The 26,802-nt window shown below is 44.5% G+C and overlaps 1 pseudogene; it reads right to left on the bottom strand.

Annotated features, from left to right (window-relative positions):
• Window positions 1-20,597: 20,597 nt before the first annotated feature.
• Window positions 20,598-21,064, bottom strand: LOC138302196 (LYR motif-containing protein 9-like; annotated as a pseudogene).
• Between the last annotated feature and the right edge of the window lie 5,738 nt (window positions 21,065-26,802).

The raw sequence follows: 26,802 nt of genomic DNA, 5'->3' as shown, positions 1-26,802 counted from the left end.
GAAGTCATTTTTTGTCTGTGGAAAAACAACCTTGGTGGGCGTTCCCGGGTAAAAAATGACTCAAAGTCCCTATCGCTTTAATTATCCTCCCATGCAAAAATCACACACGGAGGAGGAGGGCCTTAAGTAATGCCGCTAAGCCTGCTTAGCACCATTATTTAACGCCTGGGTCAGGGCAGGCGTTAGGGGACCTTTGGGCCTTTTTCCATTGTCAGAGACCATTGAAACAGCCCACAGGTGCCCTTCCCTGCCCCCAGGGACACCCCCACCCACCCGCACCCAGACCTGAAGGACACCTAAGGATGGGGGGACCCATCCCAGGTAAGTCCAGGTAAGTGTTTTTATTTTTATTTGCAAAGTGCCATAGGGGGGCCTAACTTGGGCCCCCTACATGGCACTGTGCCCAATGGCCATGCCCAGGGGACTTATGTCCCCTGGGCATGGCCATTGGGCTGAGGGGCATGACTTCTGTCTTTACTTAAACAGGAGTCATGTCCATGGGGGTTGTGCGTGGAAATAATGACGCTAATTAGGTTAGAGTCATTTTTACTCTAACCTGACTAGTGCCGTTCTTTCACACACAACCTCCAGTTTCCCCTACGCCTCCCCCACCCGGTTAGCGTCACTAATTTTGACGCTAACTGGGCTTTACCGCCGGCTAGTGTCATAGCTTAAATATGACGCCCCCGGCTGGAGTCCAGGAATGGCGTTAGCCGGCGGTATACTTTTTGATGCAAACCTGCGCTAACAGCGGTTTACATCAAAAAGTATAAATCAGGGCCTAGGTCCTAACTATAGCTACCTACTGGCAACAGCTAGTAGGTAATATATGTGTGTGTGTCAGTATATATATACTGTATATACAGGAGCCAGAGTTGGAAGGACAAAAGGCACCACTGGGCCCCAGTTCAAAAACAAACTGATAAAAACTCTATAATCCAGAGTGTGTATACGAATAAGGGGTATCTGTGTCCAGACATTCATGCAGACAGAAGCCCTGAGTGATGATAGGTAGGCGATAAAAATAATGGGGGATTGAAGGTCCTGATGAAGGCTGACTGAGCTGTGTGGGCAACGGGAAAGTCTGAAACATGTTGACTGGAGAGCAAAGGATGGGGTGGACAGGTAATTGTTCCCTAGACATCACCACCAGGAATCTCTATTTCTAACTCTGTCCAGGGGGTCTCTCAATAAAGATGAGGAGTGGACACCCACAAGACAGTTTTTATGTGAATCTGCAAATACAGATCCCGTTTGTTTTGTTGTGTTTTGTATTGTTTTGTGTTCCCCGCCCTTGCTGCTCCATTCCTACGTGGGTCTGCTTAGGAATGTGTTAGCAGAAGCCCAATAATGAAGCAAGCCACAATGAGTGGGTTAGGGCAGTTTGTCAACAGCGGTGCTGTTTCCATAATGGGGTGGCAGCGTGCTTAGCTGGGGCAGGGTGTTTCTACTGCTATTTCTTGTCCTTCTTTGTGTGAGTGGTTGATACATTGGGAGGTAGGGCATAGAACCTAGGTCATATCACCACTTTTTAGGTGTGTTGAGATATATATATATATATATATTATGTTATGAAAAATAATATCTAGGGGATCCATGTCAGTATCTATTTGATACAGTACTCAGTGACAAATAAAAGGACATCTTGTCCCTTGGGCTATCATACGGTCCCAAGAGCGAATTTGATTATTACCAAACTCATACTGATATTCAGGGGTTTCCAACACTTTCTGTAGCTAGAGCCACTTCTGATCAGTGAAAATCATCATGAGCTACCGAAAGCTAAGCAGCTCACTCATTATTACCAGACAGCCCCTCACCCAGCTTCCTTGACTTTGAGCCTAATGTCCATAGAGCCAGAAACTGTGGTTTGAACTAAATACTTTGACTAGGGGCACTATGTCAGGACTGCCATGTGTCAGCCAGACTGTGGTCTTTTGGGATGCATGAACATGTGTGCATATGAATTGAATAAATGTGTGTTGTATTTACTTTTTGCGCAGGACATACATTTCAGCAAATGAGGCACTGGTATATATATATAACACAAACATACAACCATTTTTTAATAGGAAAAATTTGAAGTGCAAAAATCTTCATAATGTGGAACATTTTTCTGCACTTTAAATGTATCCCATTGAAAAACTTGCTGAATTTTCAGTTATATATATGTGTTCTAATGGCCACAGGGACCGGGAGGTCTGTTGTTTGTAAATTCAACACTTAAAAAAAGAGAAAATAAAAATAAAAAGTAAACTTAGTTATAAGATAATTTTTCATTGTGGTTTTTCCTGATTTAAAGGCATTGAGACACATTATTTTGATCTCACCTCCAATACTGAGTTGACAGGGACTTTGATTTAAGAGTTAAATACCTTAGTGTGTAAATTCTTCACCTTTGTGCCCTGGTCGTAAATGTGACTCCAGCACTGCTCCTTATCAGGCCCTGCTGTCTGCAGCCTGATCATAATAATGTAAAATAAACATGGCCTTCCCTTCACTTTAAAGGGGAAAATGTGACCCTGTGCTTATTTAGCAATGAACTCCAGGCTGTGAGATACTATGAAGAGGCCTGAGAGCTACTGGTAGCTCCTGATCAATTGGTTGGAGTCACCTGCTTTAAATATATAGGAGAGATTAAATTAAAGAAATATTATTCGCAGAAGGAGAGGAGAAAGGAATCAAAAGTGACAGAAATACTAGAGAATAAAATTCAGAAAGGGTTGACAATATCTGACCTCTATTTAGTGAAAGAGTTTCAAGAATTGGAAAATGAGACCCTTCAGGTTACATAAGAGGTTACTGAACAGCAAATAATTGAAAATATAGAATTGGATACAATAGATATTTTTGATGACCATGTGACGAATGATCTAAAAACTATGTGCCTACAAGGAACAATTTGGAAACAAAAATGGACATGTGATCAGATGGAATACTACAGCGTAATACATAAGTTAAAATCAAGACAAGATTTGATCATTTGCAATTCAGGCAAAGGAGGTAATGTAGTAATCTGGCCAATTAGTATGTATAACAAAGAAGTCTTTTGTCAATTGAGTGATGCTGAATGCTATGTTAAATTTGAGTCAGCAATTCTAAATCATACCAAGAGTAAATATTATGTTCATTGGGTGGAAAGGAGAAATGAGGGACTCTTAAGCCAGAAGGAGTACCTTTATCTTCAGAATGTTCATCCCAGAACACCCCTATTATATTTAATACCTGAGGTACATACAGATCCTAATGAACCACCAGGGAGGCTGATCATTTCGGCTATTGACAGTTTATTATTAAACACATTGAAATATGTGGACTATTTTTTACAAGAATATGTATGAAACTTGCCCTCCTATGTTAAGGATACTGGGAACTTTTTATAAAGAGTCTATGACATACCATGGAAGGATGAGTATAATATATATATATGGTAAATAGATATGATACAATAGATGTATGACTAAATATTAATTTTTCTGTATAACAAGGACTGTGCAGGCAGGTGTGCGAGATTGTGATGGGCACTTGCTTCACCCCCAGTTGCGCATATCTTCACATGGGCTGGTGGGAGGAGCGGGTGTTCATAGAAGAACATGCCACACTGGTGAAACGGTAATATGTTGGTTGAGATCCATTGACGATCTTTTTGTAGTCTGGAATGGGAGTGTTGAATCCGCTAAACAATTTGTACAGAACATTAATTGTAATACTTTGAATTTGCAATTTGTGGAGAATATTTATTTTAAAAACAGGTGGAATTTCTAGACCTACAGATATATGTCAGCATAGGAAGATTAGAAACCAGGAGCCACATGTACAAAGATCCGGTTTTGCGACTCGCAAACCCGGATGTACAACAGTGTCAATGACATTGTCTGCGGTTCGCAATGAGGTCGCAAATGACCTACCTCATGAATATTCACGAGGTAGGTCGCAATTTGCAACCCCATTAGGAATGGCTGTCCTCACAGGGATGGTGGCCTGCTGGAGACAGCAGACCACCATGTCTGTGACTGCTTTTAAATGAAGCAGTTTTTTTTTAAATGCAGCCCTTTTTCCTTAAAGGAAAACGAGATGCATTTCAAAAACAAAAATGAAAAGTTTTCTTTTCATTTTTTCAGAGCAGGTAGTGGTCCGTGGGAATGTGATTAAAGACCACTGCCTGCTCTAAAAAAATGTTTTCGCTGCCATTCACAAAGGGGAAGGGGTCCCATGGGCACCCCTTCCTGTCTGCAAATGGGTTAGCACCAGTTTGAAACTGGTGGTAACTGCGATTGTTTTGTGACCACATTCACGATCACAAAACAATGCTACATTGCGCTGCGACTCGCAATTAGGAAGGGAATGCCCCTTCCTAATTGCGCTCGCAAACCTATTTTGCGATTCGATATATAGATTACCGAATCGCAAAATAGGGTCTGTACATACCAAAATGTTTTTTTCCTGCGGTAAACGGTCCGATTCTGCCAATCGGGCAGTTTACGACAGGAAAAATGGTACGTACATGTGCCCCCAGGTCATTTAGAAAACCCACAGCTAGACATTTTGCATGCCACAAGTCTTCACCCCAAACATACAACCCATAATCTGCTGTATGGTCAATTTTTAAGGGTAAAACACAGGGGAATAAGTAACGAAGCCATAAAGGAACTACTGCTACAGAGGGGGTACTCTGCCCACTGTATTACTTCTGCATTAAGAAAAGTGGATGGCATCAATCATGATCTATTAGTGTTCCAGAAACAAAGACATAACATGACACAAGCAGAACCAAGGTTTATTACCAAATACAGTATGCAACACAAACGCATTAGAGCAATTCTTAGAAAACACTGGCACTTAATAAAATCCGACCCAGCCCTGGAGTCACAAGTATCAAAGACATCTATTATGACATACCAAAGAGCACACACAATGAAGGACTCCTTGGTAGGAAGTAGTCCTGAGGTAAGAAATTCCACCAGTTGGCTTTTACCTGGCAGAGGCTTCCATAAATGTCACAAATGCAAAGCCTGTAACATTGGTCTCAGTATGGAAAAATAACATGCACCACTTTCCAGGAAACCAGTGGTAATCAAGGGCCACTATAATTGCAGGAATGAATATGCTGTGTAGGTATTGAAATGTGAATGTTACTTATGTCATGTTGGAAGCACAAAATTGCAAGTCCAAAAGAGAATTCTTCAACATCTTAGAGCAGCGACCGACAAAGATTGGTCGTACCCAGTTGCAAGGCATGTATATGAGGTTCATAAAACCGATAGCAATAGCCTCAAATATTTTGTCATTGATGTCATACCCAGAGATGTAATGGGTGGAGTCACAGAGAAAAACTGCGGCAACTGGAGAGTAAATACATTGTACTGCTTGACAGTAAGACACTGGGTGGAAGAGGAACTGTACACATGTGTTTTGTTAGGCTAGATACATGCTACTGTGGTCTATGTGGTTTTTGGAGAATAATATCCTATAGTTAACAGGGATGATTATCATAGACCTGATGAGCAAATATAGAATAATTTTGTGGCATGTCACTTCTGTGAACATTAATTATATGAAAAGGTTAACTGCATGACCCCACCCGTCAGGGCTGGTTATGGATCACGATAATTGTGTTGCCTATTGACAGGAATTGGTGATTATTAATATGAAATGTGAGTAAATACCCACTATGAAATAATATGATGAATAATGCTGATGGCGAAGTGGTGGCATTTAGTGATGTAGCCCAGCAGGGAACATTACTGCATTGCCTTGTGATAGGAATTGGTAATTAATAAGATAAAATGTGAATGTATACCCACTAGGGAATAATATGATGAAGAATGCTGCAGATAATGTGGCGGCAGTTAGTGATTTAGCCCAATAGGTAACATCAGTTTGAATAGGAAATGAAATTGGTAATTCAACTAGTCAATACAATAATATATGAGTATAATTGTCAAGAGGAGGTTTGCCATTGAAAAAATCGTATAACCACTTCATCATGAATATGGGCTTGTGCCATGGTGAATATAATTGCAGGCAGCACAATATTATGAGTGTTGTAATTTAATGCAATAACAAACATGTTTGAGTGAAGTTGTAAATATCATTTAATATATTATGAAGAAGGAATTAAGTGGCATAAATTTTGCCTTCACCTGTTAAAGAGCGGTTTTAATGTAGAGAATAGATCTTAATACGAAGTCTGTTTTCTATGGTGGCTATCACGACTTGTATAGAGTAAAGGGAAATTACGTTTTACCTCATGTGATCAAGGCCAGACTGTTGTCAAAACGTGACATGGCGCATTAGGCACTGAAATAAGCGTGGCTGATAAAAAAAGTGGTCCGTGCCTGTCGTTTTTGGAGCAAGACGTATAGATAGAAAAATAGATAGATAGATGTTTATACAATGGTTAAAGTGATGTTATATTAGGTATTGTTAGAATATCTTATGTTTTAGTTACTTCAGTTAAATATAAATAGTGAAGTTTAGCGTTTTTTTAGTTTAAAATGTCACATTTTAAGGATGTTTTCCCCTAACTATAATGTCACATATACGTTTTGTGTTCCCAGGGAATTTATGAACTTTTTAAATGTAAATTAAGTTATTATTACCAGACCTAACTATAACATCACTTTAGACTTTGGCCCATATTTTTGAAAAATGATGCACAACAAACTTTTTAACGCAAGCCAACGTCATTCCATAGCGCCATCCGTGCGTCATATTTAAAAAATGACAGACGATGGCACTAAGGAATGGTTAAGGAAAAATTACGTTAATGCTGCAAAAGTGGCAAAGACCGTTTTGCTGCAGGTATGTATGACGCAAAACGGGTTAGTGCCATTTCTTACCACAGTAGCGTAAAAAAAACATACAAGCAAGAAAAATAGAAATTGAAAGACAAGATGGAGATTGCAGGCCAGGAGAGACCCCAATTTTCCAGGAACCAGCCGGGAGGGTCCAGCAAAGTCCCAGGAGAAGGAGAAGAGGAAGTGCAAGTGTCTCTTAAGTGAGGAGGAGCATGGCATCCTAGTAAGAGAGGTGACGGAGCACCAACACCAGCTCTTCATCACCTCCAAATTGCCAGTTGGTAGGAGAGATGCAATATGACAGGCAATAGTAGACAAAGTCAATAGCGTGGCTGAGGTGAAGAGGACTGTCACCGATTGAAAGAAGCGCTGGCACGATTGCAAGCGCAGGACTAAGGAGAAACTGGCCATGAACCAGCACTGCAGACTGGAGGTGGAAGTCCCAGGAGGACCTTGATGAGCTTTCGGAAAATGTTGCAGCAGTCATCCCGGAGGAGCTGGTCACTGGAACTGCAGGACAAGACAAGACAGCGCAGACTACCAAGAACTACCACAAATGTAGAGTAAGTTGCAGCGGGGGAATATCTGGAATTCTACAAATGGCAGAAGGGGAAGGCACATAGGACAAACTCAATGAATGCTAAAGGGTTACATCAGGACACATGAATCAAGACACGCCATCCCCACCCAAGCCACACATGTACTGACACTTTGGTTGTGCAATAGACTCCAACATATACACAACTTGGACATTAGCCACTCACTATGGCCATACTCCACCGTGTAAATATGCAGCACATTGCCTGGAAGGGATGTGCAAATGGTGTGGCTGTGCCACAACAACACCCATTGCATATTGTCAAAGCCCCTGTGCCTACACAACTTAGACATCAGACTAGGACTGAAGTCAATACCCACCAAGGGTGGTGTCAGGGTGGTGCAACTGGCCAAAATGCTTCCCTTCCTCCTTGTCTCATTGCCTTTCTCATGTGTGGTGCATCTTGCAGCACACGTTGAAATGCCACCTTAGCAAAAACAGCTTGTACATGTGCAGGAAGGGACACGTCCCTGCACATAACCAAACTATCCCCTCAAGGCAGGCACCCCTTCATCATGCTGCAACAATGCCTGTGTTGGTGCAGGGAGAATAAATCTATGCAGGAGGAATTGCATCCCTGCATTTCTAAACTGGTGCAGTGTCGTGTAACACATATTGCTGCTGCACTGAGCTGCCCCCCTTGATATAAAATCTACCCTAAAGTGTGCAACCTGTGGAACACAACTCACACAGGGTGAACCCACAACAACTCACACACAACTCTCTGCTCCATATGGGAAGAGCCACAAAATAAAACACATACAACACATGGATCATGTCTGTCAACATCATGTGTGCAGCTGTACAAGTAGCTGCAATCTCACCATGTGACGAGATAGAGCATCTTGTATGAAGGGCTGGTCCACTGCTTAGTGGCACATTCAACATGCGTGATAACTGGCACAAGAGGCATCAATGTTGCACTACCGGCACAATGTCACTAGACTGTAATGCAACTGTATCATCATTCAAATAATAGCCCATGCGGAACCAAGCTGCACATTCTCCTAGTGCCACATCTACAAAATCACAAATGCATGCAATGATCCACATTCAACACCCTTACATCAACACATGCCGATTGCTGATATCTTGTGGACATGTTACAAAGTTAGGGTGGGACAATCAAATGGGGCAGACAATCCATAACGGTTGCACTGTCACCTGTAACAAAAGCATTGTACGCAATGGAACTACCTGTGCTATGCTGCACCAGTCCCATCATTCATGATGCAAATGCATCATTGCACCAAAAGAGTGACAGCACACCTTATACTACTGTGGCAATGTCAACCATGGTGAATAGGAAGGCAAATACATTCCATCATTGTGTCAGGGACAAGGAGCCTGCAAGGAAGTAGGTGGTGTGGGATAAAATCACAAAGGCCCAGATGTAATAGGATTTTCAAAATGCTCTGAATGCCAGTATTAACTAGAATATGGGGAACCCCTATGTCACTCCCTGTGCCGGGGCTAAATTAGCTGACGTGGGCCAATGCAGCAAGACTTGCACCATAGTGCAAGCATGGCTGCGTTGTGGGGGAGATTATTTATTGTGCAGGAAGGAACACCTTTCTGCACAAAAACATTCTTAAAAGGCCATTAGCTCTGTACATGTGTGTTGCTAAATACAGCACACATGGAACAAGTTCAAAATGATGAGAAAATATGGCATTTCACAACATTGCACCATGCCGATGCCACCCCTGGGGTGGTGTGATATGTTGTCAAGGACTCTGGTTTAGAAGAACTTGTCAATCTGAGGCACTGTCAAAAAGCAATGACTGTTGTTGTGGCATGCCCACACCAACACCCATTGCACGCCCCTACCACACAAAGTGCTGCATGTGATGGGGCCCTTTTACAAGATGGCCAAAAACCACAATAAGTCACTTAGCACCACATTGTAATACTGTCACAAGGCATTGTGCCACCCAAGTGTCACTAATAGTGATGCTCAGGTGGCATTAGGGGCACCTAAATATGCCCCAAAATACCTTGTGAGTCTGACCCATGTGTGATGCACAATGCTACACATAATATACAACTACAACCTTGGGTCAGTAACATGTCACTGAGCCTCCAGTAGTAAATAAATGATGTGCCATATCGACATCCATGACAATCTAAGATTGACTTTGCACTATCTCATTGCAGAGGATGATGGCTTACTTCCTGCCGACCTGCCTGTGCTGGATTTTACAGATTACATGGATGACCAACTGCCGACCATCAATATAGAGACTTTCCAGGATTTCCTAGGATCCCTCCAGACACCACATCCTGTTGCAGGGAGGACACATAGCATTATGGGGTCTCCACATGAACCACCCAGCTACCAACGCACACCACCAGCCAATACTGACACAGCCATGGACTCCGAGGACCCAGAGATCACCTTTCAGAGGACAGTGGTAGGAGTCCAGTGGGAGCTGGCCAAGCAGGGGTGGGTGGAGATGGAGACCATGGCAGCCTAGAGGGACTGCAGAGGTGCCTCAGTCCAATTAAGGACAACTCAGCTGCGATCAGAGGCACACAGTCCCTCCTACATGGACTCCAGCAGTCCTTGGCTGACACAGATGCTGTAATGAGGCAGAGGCTTCAACAACTGACCTCTCACACTGGCAGCAGCATGACAGACAGCATGCTGGAAGCTATTCAGAATACCCTAGAGTCCATACAGCGGGAAGTGGCCTCCTTCAGGGAAGACATGGCTGCTTACCACTGTGACGTTGCTGCGATGTTCAAAAATCAGCAGTTCCTCCTTGCTACAGTGAAGGCTTATATGTTCCCACAAATGGCAGCTGCCGGGACCTTTGACTCCACATCTCTATCCCCTGATGTGTGTGTCGCCCCCTCAACCTCAACAAAAGCACCAGCCATGGAAGAGGAGGCACCACACACATCAGAGGATGGAACAACATTCACAAGGAAAACCACCCGGTAGCACCAGTCTATGTGACATGGACAGTATCTCCATAGTTCTGCACTTAAGATCATGCCAGTGTTGTGACAGTATGAAATGTGCTCTCTTCGCTCAACCACTGTTGGCTTGGCTGCTATGTACTGTCCTTGTCTCCATTCTTACCTACTGGCAATTTGAAACCTCCTCACTAATGCACACTTCTCATAACCATGCCTCATGACATGTCCCTCACCCCTGGACTCTGATTGCGTTTCAAATTGCTAAGGTTCACTCATGGGGTCTGGGAACTAGACATTGTATAGCATTTGAAAATACACTTGCACCTGTAAATAAAGCGCCTTGTTTACATGTAACGTTTCTATGTTTACTGTGATCCGTCTACTCAGCTAAATGATTGCATTGTGTGAATCCATGTCAACGAGTACAGAAGATCATTACATGAGTGCATTACTGTCAGACACAAAGCCACACATTAGGATCCTAACATGGGAAAGGTGAATGATGGTGTTGTTGGCTCCAACCAACTTACTGAGTATTTTATACAAATATTGAACAGATATTATTGGAAGTTGACATACAGCATGTATGGCTCAAAGCCAAGTTAATGGTAATTTACCCAGAAGGGAGTACCAGTACAACTAATTTGTGCGGTATAGAAGAGGCTAACCTTATCAGTGATGGTCACCAGTCAGTGTTGCAGGATAAGTTCAAAATTTGTCTGTTGTCATGTGTGCCACACTTGCCAACAATTAAACTGCAAGAACCCACCAATGACAGTTGAAGTTCCAAACGTACCTGTCCAAGATAAAGCACACATACAGAATGTGAACGGTTGGAACAATGGATGGCAAATGTATGGGCTAGTTGATGTTATTTAGCAGCCAATCTGACAGCTCATTGGTCATAGGGGATGGACATGGAAAACCATGGAAATCAAGACAGTAAGCACATCCTAGGTCGTTCCTCCAACTTGGCCAGTGCACACGAGGACCAGCAGACACTCAATTAACATGGTAAAAAATAATCTAATACAAACAGGATTTATTATAAGTTATTTAAAACTACATACCTAAAACTATCCTAAAACTACCCTACACTAAACTAACTTAACTTAACTTACAACTACACCTATTGAACCTATACTAAACTAATCTTACACATGTAACGCCACACTCTAAACATTGCCCCCCCGCCGCCTTAAGAGACAAGATACAAGTATGACAACATAAACTATGAATACACATATACTAACTTAACCTGTGGCCTAAACAAATATATCTTGCTTTGGTGTTTTTTTTTTGTTGTTTTTTTACACATCTACCCCAATATGACCACCCACCTAACACCCCCAATAAAAAAGTACTAAAACCCACCCCCCAACTATACTTAATCTAACCAATGACTACACTACTTCACTAACCTAACACTACCCATCTAAAACCCAATTTAAAACTATTAACAACAGTAAAAGAGAGAAGGAAGGAACTGGGAGGTGGTACCTGTGCCACATCACATTTTTTTCAACTTTCCTTTGCAGTACTTCAATAATTTTCTATTTTTTGCACTCTCCTGCTTCAAACTGTCCAATCTGGCAATCATGACAGCCATGTACCATCTCATGTCACTTTAAAGTTCGGGCTCAATACTGTAGCAGGTGGCTACATGGGTGCCTGGCTTGTTACAGGTGCAGCAGATGTGGATGGGGTCGGAGCCGCAAAGGCCCCCTGGACCCCTTATGTTTTCCCCACTGTTGCCTGCTTTTTTTTGTGGCTGCTGTGGAGGTACCCCATGTGGGAAAGCACACCATGCCCCTGTGGCCTTTTCCTTCCGGAACCTCCTCACCATCCTCTGGTACCCGGCATTGACACCCAAAATGTATCGGTACCTGTCTTCCCTTTTGTGGAAAGCATGACGTTCCTCAGGTGTCTTATTGGCAGCTGAAAAAAGAGGCGAGTCAAGCATTAAATAAAGCATTGGGTGGGGGTACAACGGACATATAGGGGGTCATTACGACCCCGGCAGTTGGTGGTATAGTGGAGGTATTACTGCCAATAGGCTGGCGGTACCTACCTCCACTATTATGACATTGGCGGTTTGGCCAAAGCAAAACCGCCAATGTACCACACCGACCACCACATCAGTAACGACCGCCGGGCTGGAGACTTCAGTCTCTAGCCCGGCAGCCGTCACTAGGCCGCCTTTGGCATTATGACCCCACCCACCGCCATGGTTTCAGTACCGCCACTGAAACCATGGCAGTAGGCACTCTCAGTGCCAGGGAACTCCTTCCCTGGCACTGATAGGGGTCTCCCCCGCACCCATCTGGAGAGTCCTCCCCCGCCCTCCCCTTCCCTCTCACGAACCCCCCGCACATTTACACACACACACACGCACATACATACACACCCATGCACAAATTCACCCATGCATTCATACATTCACACACACTCACAGCAACACTCACGAACATACATCCAGGCACACACGCAATCTCACGACACAACATGCACGTACACTCACACCCACTCATGCACACACGCATTACACAAGCATGCACGCATTCACACACAGTCACACCCCCCCACTCATGCACACATTACCACCCACCTCCCTCTCCTGTTGGAGAACCAGACTTACCTGCTTGCAGGGGGTCCTCCAGCAGGAGACGAGACGCGGCGCTGCTGCCAGCAGCAGCGTCCGCCAGCAAAACACCACCTGCGGTATTATGGAACATGATATGGTAGGCGGTGTTTTGCTGGGGTGGTGCTGCTGCTGGCAGCAGCGTCACCTTACCGCTGTCCACCACCATGACCGTCAACGGAATACCACCAGCCTTCTGGCGGTATTCTGTCTACAGTCATAATGCCATAAACGGTCGGTAGCCACGACGACAGTATGTTTGCGGCCGTCACCATGGCAGTAGGCGGCATTTGCCGCCAAGGTCCTAATGAGGGCCGTAATGTACAATGTATCCACAGATGACACATGCAGTCCACCATACATTCCCCAACAAAGACTCACTCCTCATCTATGACTATTTTCTACCAGCCATCTACGGTATCCTGTATATGTCACTGGGATGATGGCTATCCATTGTTGACCATCAGGCTCCAGTGGTGAGCAGACCACTGCATCCTTGCTCAACATATGTGTCAAAAACTTGTGAGAATCACGTGGGCCAACAAGTTTAGATTTCCTGTGTCCTTGTCAATATGGGGGACTTTTTATGCAATCCACCACTTTGACACCCCTGGTGCTACATCAAGGCTTGTCCAGGCATAATGGATGCAAGGTGGGGTCATCAGAAATGGGTGCTGGAAACTTCCCACCGGCTACTTTAAGGTTTGATAAAGCTTCATTCATGTGTCCTGGTTTAAGACCTGGTCTGAACATACGTTACAAGGGGGCACACCATTGCCCATGATGTGCCCACATGTACAAATAATGCTCTCTCCCTATAATGTTTGGCCAAAGCATGACCAGCACATCAAAGTAGTGTACAGATTACGTAACAAATGCCCCCCTACCCTGTGCCATGGTGCGCTAAATGTGTAAAGCGGCACACACATGATGTCTGTATGGGTGCCCTTAGGGCCACAGTGAGCCTGACACTCCACTGGGTGCTGCTACAGTAATTTGAACATGCATGTCAGACATCATCAAAATACCAGGTACACACTCACCATTCACATCATATGCGCATGTGATGTGACTAAGATCACTCATAAAAATAATGATGGCAGGACCATGTTGGTAATTCTGCTGAGATCTAGCTTGGGACAATCCATAGACATTTCCCACAACCATCTGGAGCCGAGTTGTCTACTTACTGGCAGCACTGGGGTCTTCAAATCTGGCAACCTCTCCAATGGTGGAGGATGGATGGCCACCTGCATTACATGACAGGAACACATAGCTTTGTGATATTTGGACATTTCTGTGGTGAATGGACAAAAGTGTTTAATATCAACAGCTGAGTGAGCAAGTCAACCTAGTGGTATATCAGACCAACTGTCAAACATCAAAGATCAGTCAATCACACATACTCTCAGATAATGGAGACCCTGGCACCTACAAACCATCACTTTCTCAGACACTCCTGTGGTGCATTTCATTGCACCATATGTACATGACATTTTCATGCAGGTGTTTTTTTAGCTTTACACCTCCATGACCGTATGGGACTGCATGACACTGTATTCTGCATCGGAGGGGCATGCAATGGTGGTTGCTGTGGCCATCCCATTGTGACACCCATAGCTTTTAAACCTGTGCCAGATGTTGAAGACATTTACCTTATTGTCACCTCTAACTGACCAACAACTGCCTCGGGGTTGTATGAGTATTCCAAAGTGTTGAGGAGTGCTTTGATACATCCTTGTTTGTAGTTACTAATATGTGTGTCATTACAAGGCACACACACTTCAGCAATAATGCCATGGGAGTTTACTTATGTTCATTTAGTTGTACCTACTTGCACATTAACTGATGGGAATTACGGATGTCTTGCTAATACTGTGTTGCCAGCCATTGTTGGCATGGTATTCTGTTATTTGTCCAGGAAAGGATAAGAACATGCACATAGACATATGCCTCAACACAGACACACTTTTTCTATGGTCCAATGATGCATGTGTTGGTGCAGGTTTCTGAGTAATGTGCCAGTGATAGTGCAGATGCAGGGCAGCCCCATACTGTCAATAAGATGTGGCAGGTAGTAAATCTGCACATGTGTGAGTGTGGGGTAATGGACAAAGTTTGGGGTGTATGTGATACACAATGTACAGGAAGAGGAAAGTGCTAGTACTCTGGACCCAGTGCATAGACAAGCTCCATTAGATTGCCTTGGTTAATGACACCAAGGGGCAGATTGAAGGAAAGTGGTGCTGCACCAAGTGTACCACTACAGCCCTTGTGGCCCTTAGTACACCCCTTTCCCTGCCATGTGTGCACCTAATGAGCAATAAGGCACAGAATGGCGCAGGTAGGGTCCAACTGCATCTATAAATATGGAGGCAAATGATGTGCTCAGCAAGAGTAGCAACAAAATAGATCATAACGACTTCTGCTTGAGTACATAGGGGCCATCATATACAATTATATGCCCCTTATAACACTTGCTCTCAGCAGCCGTTCAAAGTGCAGGAAATATGGCATTAAGTAATTTCTCATATCACCCAGAGGCATGTACTTTTGCCCCCTAAACAGGTGTTGGGGCCCCCCTCCCATACATGATGCCTGGTGCAGGCCTCGTGATGTGCTGGTCAAAACAGAGTGACACTATGCATGCATCACAACACTTTATTATGATTGTGCAGGAATGATGGCACTTCTGCCCTGCCTATGCTTCATTATTTTATATTACAATGGCAGCCCTAAGATGGCGCTGGGGCTCTGAATACAGGCAGCATACTACATGTCCAGATCCTTTGACAAAACATACTGCACTCAACCTTATCAGCGCCTGTCATGCACATGCAAATAATGGTGTTGCTATGGAAATGGGATACTTAAGAATAGATCTTGCTCTCTTGGGTTAAGGTCAGCCCAACAGTGTTTGAGTTGGTGGTCATTGCGTCCGGTGCCAAATACTCGCATCAGGTGGTGGAGCACCTTGCCCCACTGCAGCTTCCTGGCCTCTGTGGGGTAGCCCTGGAATACGCAGCTACCCAGTACAAGCATCATAGGGAGGTAATGCTGCCCAAGCCAACTGAAGCCCCCCAGCTCATTTGCCAACATCTTGCCATCCTCCCTTTCCCTGACATCATGAAGTGTATATTAACTGCAAATGCAGATGCAGGGGAAAAAAATCTATTTAAAACTACCCCAATTACCTAACAAAAGTATCCTACCCCTAGCCAAACACCCCACAATACAGTGACAGTTACAGTAAAAATACACTACAAAAGACTGATTAAAAGACAAAAAAGACACAACAGCTCCAGGACACAGCATAAAAACACTCCAAAAACTCCAATCCACCAACAACACCAGCTCCACACCCTCACACAGTCACAGACAATACGACTGTGAAGTGAAAGTGAACTCACTGTACCATGTATGCAGGCAGGATGTCCGGTTTCATCAATTCCTCGGCCTGTGAGACACATTTTCAGTTATGCATCCTTTTGTTTTAAGCATGACGGTCATGTGTTGATTTTGTACCATTGTGCATGAAAAGACCTGTGGACTTGCGATATGCGCTCAGGGGCCAGGTGTATTTTTTGCTACAGAGAAAAGTATGAAGTTTAGGCGTTTGTGTCTAAATTTGTGACTCATGACAGTCATGCGTCGATTTTGTCCCATTGTGCCTGAAAAGGCCTGTGGGCTTTCGATAGATGATCAGGGGCCAGGCGTCATTTTTCTGGTGTTGCGAAGTATTGAATTGAGCCGTTTGCGTCATAAGTTTTAGACGCATGATGGGAATGTGTGGAAATTTGCTATGTAGGCCTGGAGTGCACCCAGATTCACATACTATGTCACATGGGTTATGCAATAATGTTGTCATTATGCTATGGCTACGTGTGTGCCTATCCATTCATATCTCGGCGGTGACATTGGTATGTTCCACCCATATGTTTGTTTATGTGTGTGATGCATGCAATGACATACCTTATGCATATGTGCATGTGTAGCTACACAGTGTCCACATACATGCTAGCACATGTGTACTATGAGTGTACATATGTGTTCAAACACTTATTTGTGTGTGTACCACATTGTTATTTCTGAAATACAAATGTACACATACCAACAACACAATAGATATGATGGCCTATGTCCAATACATGGTAAGGCATGTGACAGCCATGATAATTTGTACTCAGAGGATGCAGTGGACTACGGAGGGTTAAAATCACATTACACCTGGCGTGTGCATGTGTGTGCGCTCTGTGGTGTATTGTTGGCTTAGCCTTCATGATGCTCTGCTGCATGTGTGAAATATAGTTCCCCTTGCATCTTAGTTGCAGGAGATGGTAGAAACACGTGACAGTGAAGGTTGCTATATGGCGTGAGTGTGTAAAGATATGTGTAGTGTCATTTCAGTAACAAATGAACACAGTGGTATGTTCATAGGATATGAAACTTCACATATCTATCTTCCTGCATGGACACACATTGGACTTTGACAAATGCCTGTGTAATCATCTTAGTGCCGTCTATGTTTCCGTATGTTGGAACACATGTGAGGGTCATTTATTTCTGTCAATGGTCTTGTGATACATATGTAATTACATTTGTTGTAAGTTGCCTTTTGTTCATATTCCAATAGACATTACCATGCTTGAGCCATTTAAGTGGTATAGGTGTGCTGAGATATCTGGAACATGTGTGCATGCCACCAACTAGGCACTCACATTGTCTACATTATGTATGTTATGACTGTCACATACAATGACATACCACTGTGTAGCAGTGTTGCAGTCCAGCAAAGATGGCAGACTACTCGACATCACTACTGTGGGAGTTTTTATACCAACACAAACCCATGGTTCATGGGAAGGTGCAGGTTTACGGCGCTCCAGATTACTCAGTCCACTGTGCACATGCATCAGTCCCCTGACAATGACAAACGTTTATGTAGCTAGAGCAGTGTTGTCAGGGTGTTTTGAGCAGGGATCTAGCAGGGACTGGCTACTTGCACATGTTGGACATGTCTCATCATTTGATGTACTTAGGTAATTTCCATGTGCAGGTTAGTTAGGGGTTGTATCTCTTTTGTGACTTTTATTTTGGGAATGTGCCAGGGGACAGATGGTGTTATCCGTCACTGCCTCCTGTTATGTTGGCATGCAATGGGCAACTACCAGGTTATAGTAGTTACTGTCCCATTGTGGTATTTGAATGATTTAATGAGTGCCACACACATGAAAAACTGTGGTGTGTATTGCTATGTGCTGGGCGATGTTGTTATACAGAGCATACTAGGTACATAGGGAGTGAAACACACTCTGCCTACATTCCATCCAGACGATAATTGGTGATGCATTGTCCAATTTTATTCTTAGATCCTGACAATGGGTCAAATGTTTGGATAGTGATTCAGCATCCACAGTTGCTTCATTTCTCTAGCAACCCATAGCGCACTCCACAGCCAACGTGTGTGTGCCATAAGTGAGGTACAGCCTACCATGTGTCAGGGTTCTTCCCAATGGCAGTGCCAGGACAGTAATCCCATGGATACACAGTGCAGTGTCTGCCTCTAATATTGGTTACAAACTCTGTACACTTGCTAAAGGTCCGTAGTTACCAATGATGTCCCCCCATTGTCACACATGCACAGTGCAAGCAAAGCAGCAATCCCCCTGAGATATGACACTGTTCAGTTACTACATTACTTAAGCACCAATTGATAACAGCCCCTACCTTATGTTTGCCCCCCTGCTACATCCTGGCAAGAGTGGTGATGAAGTGGGGATAGGGCTAGGAATTAGTGCAATGCCCACTTAACAGCACGTTATATGTTGTGGTGCATGGATCTAGGCCTTCAAGAGCCACATGTCACTGATATGAGTTACATGTCACTGATATGTGACATGGAGGCACTAGACCCTCTTACATCAAAAACGATGTTGCTACCATACTTGTAATTATTGTGTTTCCTTCCTGCTCTCTGAGATTTGAGTTACATTCCAATGGTATATGTAGTGGAGAATGAGCATACCAAGGAGATTCAGGTACAAAGTATGTTATTGGTGCTATTTACAAAGTGATAATGATTGTACAGTAAAAGTTCCATACATTTTGTAGTCTCCTGCAAACTCCTGCTGCAGTGTTATGTAGTTCTCCCTCCAAATGTGCTACACTATTGTCATCCTCCTCCTCATTGGGGATATCTACCTGTTCATCCCAGGGAACATTTGTCAATGTACATATACTATGCAGGATTGCACAGACCAGTATGATCTTACATATCAGTGGTGGAGCATGCAACAGGCTTCCTCCTGTTAGGGCCAGGCACCTGAACCTTGACTTCAGAAGCCCAAATGTCCTCTCCACCACATTGTGAGTTGTTCTGAGCCCTTCATTATATGCACGCTCTTCCACCATTGTGGGACTGGCAAATGGAGTCATAACCCATGGCTGTATGCTGTGTCCTTGATAAATACAAAAGGATGATTAACAATGCAAACACTCACCCCCAGTCACAGATCTGAGTTTAATCCATTGTTCTTTTGCTCACCATGCCACCCCAGTTTGGACACAGCCATTTTCAAATCAGTCTTGACCCTGTCCCTCATGGGAACAGTCCAGCCTGAACTGCCAGGCCAGGTCCTCCCTGGACCAGAAACAAGCATCCTGGGACCGGTTTCAGAGTATCACCCTTCATCAGCCAGGCTAGCCTGAATCCAGTGGCACAGTGAGCACGGGACACACGCCTGGGCATACCCTTCCCACTTAGGGCAACGTTTGCAATACAAAAAGGATGATGGACGGAGTGCTGAACAATGCAAACACTCATCCACAGTCACAGATCTGGGTTTCATCCATCGTTCTTTTGCTCACCATGCCACCCCAGTTTGGACCCGGCCATATGAAAATCAGTCTTGACCCTGTCCCTTATGGGAACAGTCCAGCCGGAAATGCCAGGCCAGGTCCTCCCTGGACCTGAAACAAGCATCCTGGGACCAGTTTCAGGGTATCACCCTTCATCAAATCAACATTAACATATCAACCCACTGTTTTACTTGCTCATCACATTGGTTTTCCAATTTGATGTCTCGGGTAATGCTTTAAAACAAATTATACTTTCAGAAAATTTACAACAATGTACAGTTTTGTTTTATGTTACAGTAGCTCTGGATGGAGGTGTCCATAAAGTTGTGGGAGGTAAATAAGGTACCTATGTGCTACTTTTGCATGGAGATCTCCCATGATCATTCTCCTAAATTGTTGTGGGGGAAGGACTGATGTTCGTAATATCAGCACTTGAACAATCCTCTTCATATATTTCCATGAATAACAATTTTAGGAAGACAACATTGCTAATGTGGCATCGTCTGCCTGTGCTGCCCCTTGACTGGATGCCGACAGTCCATCCTTATAAAAAACAAATGCGCATTTGAATGTTTTTGCCTCTGTAAATTAACAGCTTAAAATACATAGAAGAATGTCATCTCCAGAAACATCTTCATGTAGGTCTTTTTTTTTTTTAACAGGTAAGAATGTAAGCTTCTATGTTTTTGGGCGATTAATCGGATGTTCTTAAATATGCGATTATTAGCTCCTGGTTACTTCAAGCATAGTGCACCATCACTCTGTCACCGTCCCACGTGTCCAATATCTACCTATCCTTTTTATATTTGTTCATGACCCAGTCAGCGTCCTCAATGGCCCTTCTAATTTTTTGCTGAATCCACTCAGGGTCATCCTCGTCTGCATGAACCCAAAAACTCTGCAAATTGCATGTTTATAATGGTGCTGCATGGGTTCGGAGGGCAGTTGTCTGCAACAACGGAGCAGATAATTGTAGAGCTGCAGGGGCCTGTGCACCAACTCAGCACCTGACAAAGGCATCACCTAATTGAGGTGTTCACCAATCCCCATTCAAAGATGGTGCTAAAACAAAGTACAGAAAAAAAAAGAAAACAGGAATAATTTCTTTCCGGGTCACATTAACCTTCAATCAGTCCAGACAGTGATCAGGGTCTTATGGGCGACATTGGGTTGTGCACCCCCTACTCAGGGGCTGGTGCGTTCGTCTGTAACGAGGAGGTATCTCTCCCCATATCCGTCACGGCTTACGGTCTTCACCCCAGATCTAGTATAGTGGACAAATAGCTTAAAGTGTAGCACCATAGGGGAATCACTCACTCTAAGAATCCTCGCATGCCTGGCACAGTCGAAGCTAAACCCGTGGTATTTGATACTGGTGCTGCCAGGGGCTTGAACACCATGATTAATGTGGGGCTGTGCCTATGTGTGACTTTCTTTACATTGACATGACCTATGCCATTCAAATAGCTGAGCTATTCATTGTTTGGTGTAAAGTGTGTTTGTGATCTGTATTTAGTTGTCAACCAGTGGACACTTGTAGTGGGTTTGGCCCAGCTTCTGTATGCAAAAGGGACATAGCTCCACCTGTCTTCAGGTTGTGTGACAGTCAGGTTGTGGCTGTTTTATGTACACGTGGGTGTATGTGTGTGTGTGATGTGCAATGATTGAGGTGTAGTATGGCATGTGGCATATGTATTGTTGTCTGGACATCTGTGTTCCCCTGCCCATTTGAGTTTTGTATGGTCTTTTTTGTCCTACAAGGTTGGTGTGTTGTCTGTGTACTGATTGGTATGGTGGCTTACCTACGAGTAGGCCATTGCTGTATTGCCCATCCTGGAACTGCTCGTTGATGGTGGAATGCTGGAATATATACGCAAAAACAACAGATGATGGATGGAATGCAAAGCAAATCAAACATTCTCCCCTAGTCACAGATCTGGGTTTAATCCATGATTTTTTTTGCTTGCCATGCCATTCCAGTTTGGACCCAGCCATGCGCAAATCAGTCTTGACCCTGTTCCCCATGGGAAAAGTCCAGCTCAAACTACCAGGCCAGGTCCTCCCCGGACCAGAAAAAAATGTCCTGGGACCGGTTTCAGGATATCACCCTTCATCATCCAGGCTAGCTTGAATCTGGTGGCATAGCAAGCACAGGACACACGTCTGGGCATACCATTCCCACTTGGGCCAACAAAAGCAAAAACAACAGATGATGGACGGAATGCAGAGCAAGTCAAACATTCACCCCCTGTCACAGATCTGGGTTTAATCCATCAGTTATGTTGCTTGCCATGCCATTCCAGTTCGGACCCCACCACATGCAAATCAGTCTTGACCCTGTTCCCCATGGGAACAGTCCAGCCCAAACTGCCAGGCCAGGTCCTCCCTGGACCAGAAAAAAGCATCCTGGAACCAGTTTCAGGGTATCACCCTTCATCAGCCAGGCTGGCTTGAATCTGGTGGCATAGCAATCACGGGACTCACGTCTGGGTATACCATTCCCACTTGGGATGACAAAAGCAAAAACAACAGATGATGGATGGAATGCAGAGCAATTCAAACATTCACCCCAGTCACATATCTGGGTTTAATCCATCAGTTTTTTTTGCTTGCCATGCCATCCAGTTTAGTCCCAGCCATATACTAATCAGTCTTGAACCTGTTCCCTTTGGGAACAGTCCAGCCTGAACTGTCAGCCCAGTTCCTCCCTGGACCAAAAAATAAGCATCCTGGGACCGGTTTCAGGGTGTCACCCTTCATCAGCCATGCTAGCTTGAATCTGGTGGCATAGCGAGCACGCATATGTACGCATCATGTATGCTGCTGGGGTATTTTGCAAGGTGGTTTGTGAAGAGCCCACTGTGGTCCACAATAACCTGCACATTTATGGAATGGGTGTGCTTGCGGTTCCTGTATAGTTGTTCAGTTGCTGCAGGTAGCACCTGTTTGACATGGGTGCAGTCCATGGAACCAAGCTTATGCGGGAACCCAAAAATTAAATAGAAACCTTGCTTGGCCTCCTGCTGCAGTTGCTGGGTGTTTGGGATGCAGATGTGGTGTAGTGTGAGGCGTATGATTGCGTCCAGGACCTTTGGAAAAAGGACCGTGAAGGATGGTTGGGAGATACCATACACTTGTACGCCCGTTGTCTGAAAAAATCCAGACGCCAGCATATGGAGAACAGCAAGGAGTTTGGTCATGGGGGATTAGTTGTTGGAGTTTCCACCCTTTCAGTGATGTCTGGTGCAACGTGGTGCAGCAGGCATACAGTTGAGTCTCTGTTCAGTCGGTAAGTCCTGAGCCCAAGGATGCTTGTACGCTGCCTAAATATCCCCTCCCGTCTTCTGCGCTACCTTTGTGTGCTGTGGTGGTGTTTGGGGTTGCTGCAGTGGTAGTGGAGGGACATGCTGTCTTCGCTGATGTCTGCAGCGTGTGCCAAGCTGGAGCAGTCACAATTCCATGTTGTCCTGGAGGTTGCAAATGCTCCTTCTCTGGCCAGTTGTTAAAATTTGCTGCAAATCGGCCTTTGGGTCATTTTTTGGATCCGCTTCCTTAGTGTGCGTTGTTTTAGTGTCAGGAGGTACATATGGAGCTGGAGGGCTAGCGCCATTTTTTGGAAGGGAATGCCTACCTTGCATATCATTGTCGTAATACGACGCAAGGTGGGTTGGTGCTCCCAAAAAATGATGCTGACTCAGATATTTTGACACTAGAGGGTTCTAGCATTAAAATATAAATATGGAGTTACGTTAGCGCTGCTTTTTTGTAAAAAAATAAATTATGCAGTGGCGGCATAAACTTTTCATAAATATGGGCCTTTGTTTTTTCAGTGAGTTTCTGATGTTTTTTTAATAGTATAAAGTAGAAATGTAAAAGGCTGGCCTATTAGCAAGGGATCAGCACATCAACGAATATAAACCAGACCCACTGGCTTAGTCATAAAGTTGCCACATTCATTTAGCAATATCCGTATTCCAAAGTAACCCTTATAGATGCACACATACCAATGTACAATAATTTCTGTCACAAAATATTTAAAATAAATATTTTTTGTTCCAAACAACTATAAAAGTGTGTTTGAGTCTTTCATCTTCAGGCTGCAAAATGCAGCCATAGAACCAAGCACAAGGGGTCCCCGCACTCCAGCTGAACATGAACATAGATTTATAAAAATGCCACGGTAGTGGAAGTGACATAACACAGACCCTTTGACCTTAACAAGGTCATAGGATGTGGAGTCATGTGACATTTGACCCTGAACTCTCTCAGGAAGTGGTGTCACATCACCATAACCCTGATGACATCACAATAATTACCATCACTTCATAATAACGGAATGACTAGTGTAACAACACAACAAATGTTTAATTTAAATCCCATCTATATTAAGATGCTGACATAATAAGTCATGAGAAATGTACCTTATTTGTAATAAGCGAGCACACTGAGTAAATCTGACATCTTCTAAGGAGTACAGGGGGTGGAGAGGTAGTGAGGTTTCTCGCCCAAGAAAATGTTATGGAAGAAAAGGCTCTAAAAGTTAATTTTATGTCAGAATTGGTCTTTAAATTTGCCAAGAAGCCATAGGCTCTGAAAAGTCACACATTAAATATTCAAGCCTTTTTATGGTGTGCCAAGCTAATGAAACCTTGCAGTTCTCCTGAGTTGACACCATTTTGGGCTTACAGTCAAGGGCTGAGATCAACGCCCTCCACAAAAAACCCAAGGAGGACCCAAAGGACCTCAAGAAATTCCGGCCTATCTCCCTGCTCCCCTTCCCAGCAAAAGTCATCGAGAAGGCCATCAACAGACAACTAACCCACTTCCTAGATGAGAACCGCACCCTGGATCCTTCCCAATCCAGATTCTGCAGCAACCACAGTACCGAAACCGCCCTCATCACCACCACCGACAACATCAGAACCTAACTGGACAGTGGCAAAACCACGGCCCTCATCCTCCTGGACCTCTCGGCCGCGTTCAAAACCATCTGCCACCACACCCTACGCTCACGGCTCAACAATGCTGGAATCCGCAACAGAGCCCTGGACTGGATCTCCTCCTTTCTCACCGGCAGAACCCAGAGAGTCCACCTCCCCCCATTTCGCTTAGGGGCTGCCGAAATCATCTGCGGCCTACCCAGGGATCATTCCTCAGCCCGAACCCTCTTCAACATCTACATGGCCCCGATCACTAACATCGCCCGATCCCACAACCTCAACATCATCTCATATGCCGACGACACCCATCTGATCCTCTCCCTCACCAAGAACTCCACCAGGACCTATCTTCATGAAGGAATGAAGGCCAACGCCAAATGGATGAAGAGCAGCTGCCACAAACTCAATTCCAACAAGATGGAAGTCCTCATCTTTGGCTCCACCCTCACCTCATGGGATGACTCCTGGTGGCCTGCCACTTTCTGACCCGCTCTGACATCCACTGACCACACACGCAACCTAGGATTCATCTTGGACCCCTCACTATCCATGACCCAGCAAGTCAACGCCATCTCCTCCTCCTGCTTCAACATCCTCTGCATGCTCCGAAAGATCTACAAATGGATATCCACCGAAACCAGAAGAACAGTCACCCAAGCCCTTGTAAGCAGAAAGCTGGACTATGGCAATGCCCTCTATGCAGGAACCACGGCCAAACTCCAGAAGAGGCTGCAATGCATCCAGAACACCTCCGCACACCTCATCCTGGACATCCCCAGCCACTGCCACATCACAGAGCACCTGGAAAACCTGCACTGGCTCCCAGTCCACAAGAGAATCACCTTCAAACTTCTCACCCACGCTCACAAAGCACTGCACAACACCGGACCAGAATACCTCAACAGACGACTCTCTTTCTGCAACCTGACCCGGCAGATCCACTCTTCTGAACTCGCCCTCGCAACCATCTCACGCGTCCGCAGAACTACAACCGGCGATAGATCATTCTCGCACATTGCCACCAAAACGTGGAACACTCTTTCCACCCACGTGCGCCAGACCAAAGACCTCCTTACCTTCAGGAAACATCTCAAGACCTGGCTGTTCGAGCAGTAGCAACACCTCCCCCCCGCTTCGCCCCATCCCCTCCTCAGCGCCTTGTGACCCTCACAGGTGGGTAGTGCGCTTTACAAATCCCTGATTGATTGATTGATAAAATCCTATGGGTGCCCCAAATGTTATAATTACCTCCATTGCTAGCGTTAGATTTTTGTCATGGATGCTCCTTTTGCCCAAACTTTACATACAATATGCCAGAATTTTGCTAATACTGCAGTCCATGTAGTAGGGGTGATGCTTATGTCAAAAGTTACCTCTAGTATTTCAGAGACAGCCTTTTGTCATGGATGCCCCCTGACATATGCCACGGTTGTCCTCCCTTATGCCAAGATTTTCCTCCAATATGCCAACACCAGCATTTTGCCACAGGCGCCACCTATGCCAATAAGTTCTTCAAGAGTGCCAGCATGCATTTTTCCACCTGTGTCTCATGCCAACATTTTACTCCAGTGTTCCACAACCAGCAATTTGCCATGGGCATCCCATATGCAAGTATTGTCTCCAGTATGCTAGTGCAAACATTTTGCCATGGTGGTTTCTATAAACCAAAAAAGAATGGCAGGTTCATTAAAAGACTTGCAAGTTATCAATGTATTCTCAGTCATTCTCACTACATTAACTTTATCTCACTCACTCTCATTCACTCACACCCACTCTTACTCACTCACTTCCATTCATTCATTTTCACCCAGTCTCTTGCACTCATTTTTACCCTGACTTACTCACTGACTTTGTCACTCACTCTTACTCTGACTCACTTGTTCTTTCTCACTCATTCACACACACAAGCCGACATGTATCTTCACACATACACACACTCTCTCACACAAACTCTTTTTCACCACATGCATGCAGACAACATACATTTAAAAGCATTTTATTTTACATATCTAAGGTGCCAGTGAATGACCCATGCCAGAT

The sequence above is a fragment of the Pleurodeles waltl genome, chromosome 6 (genome assembly GCF_031143425.1).
Source record: "Pleurodeles waltl isolate 20211129_DDA chromosome 6, aPleWal1.hap1.20221129, whole genome shotgun sequence".
NCBI classification, from domain to species: Eukaryota; Metazoa; Chordata; class Amphibia; order Caudata; family Salamandridae; genus Pleurodeles; species Pleurodeles waltl.
Note: the sequence above shows the minus strand (reverse complement) of the source record. Positions and strands in the feature narration are given on the sequence as shown.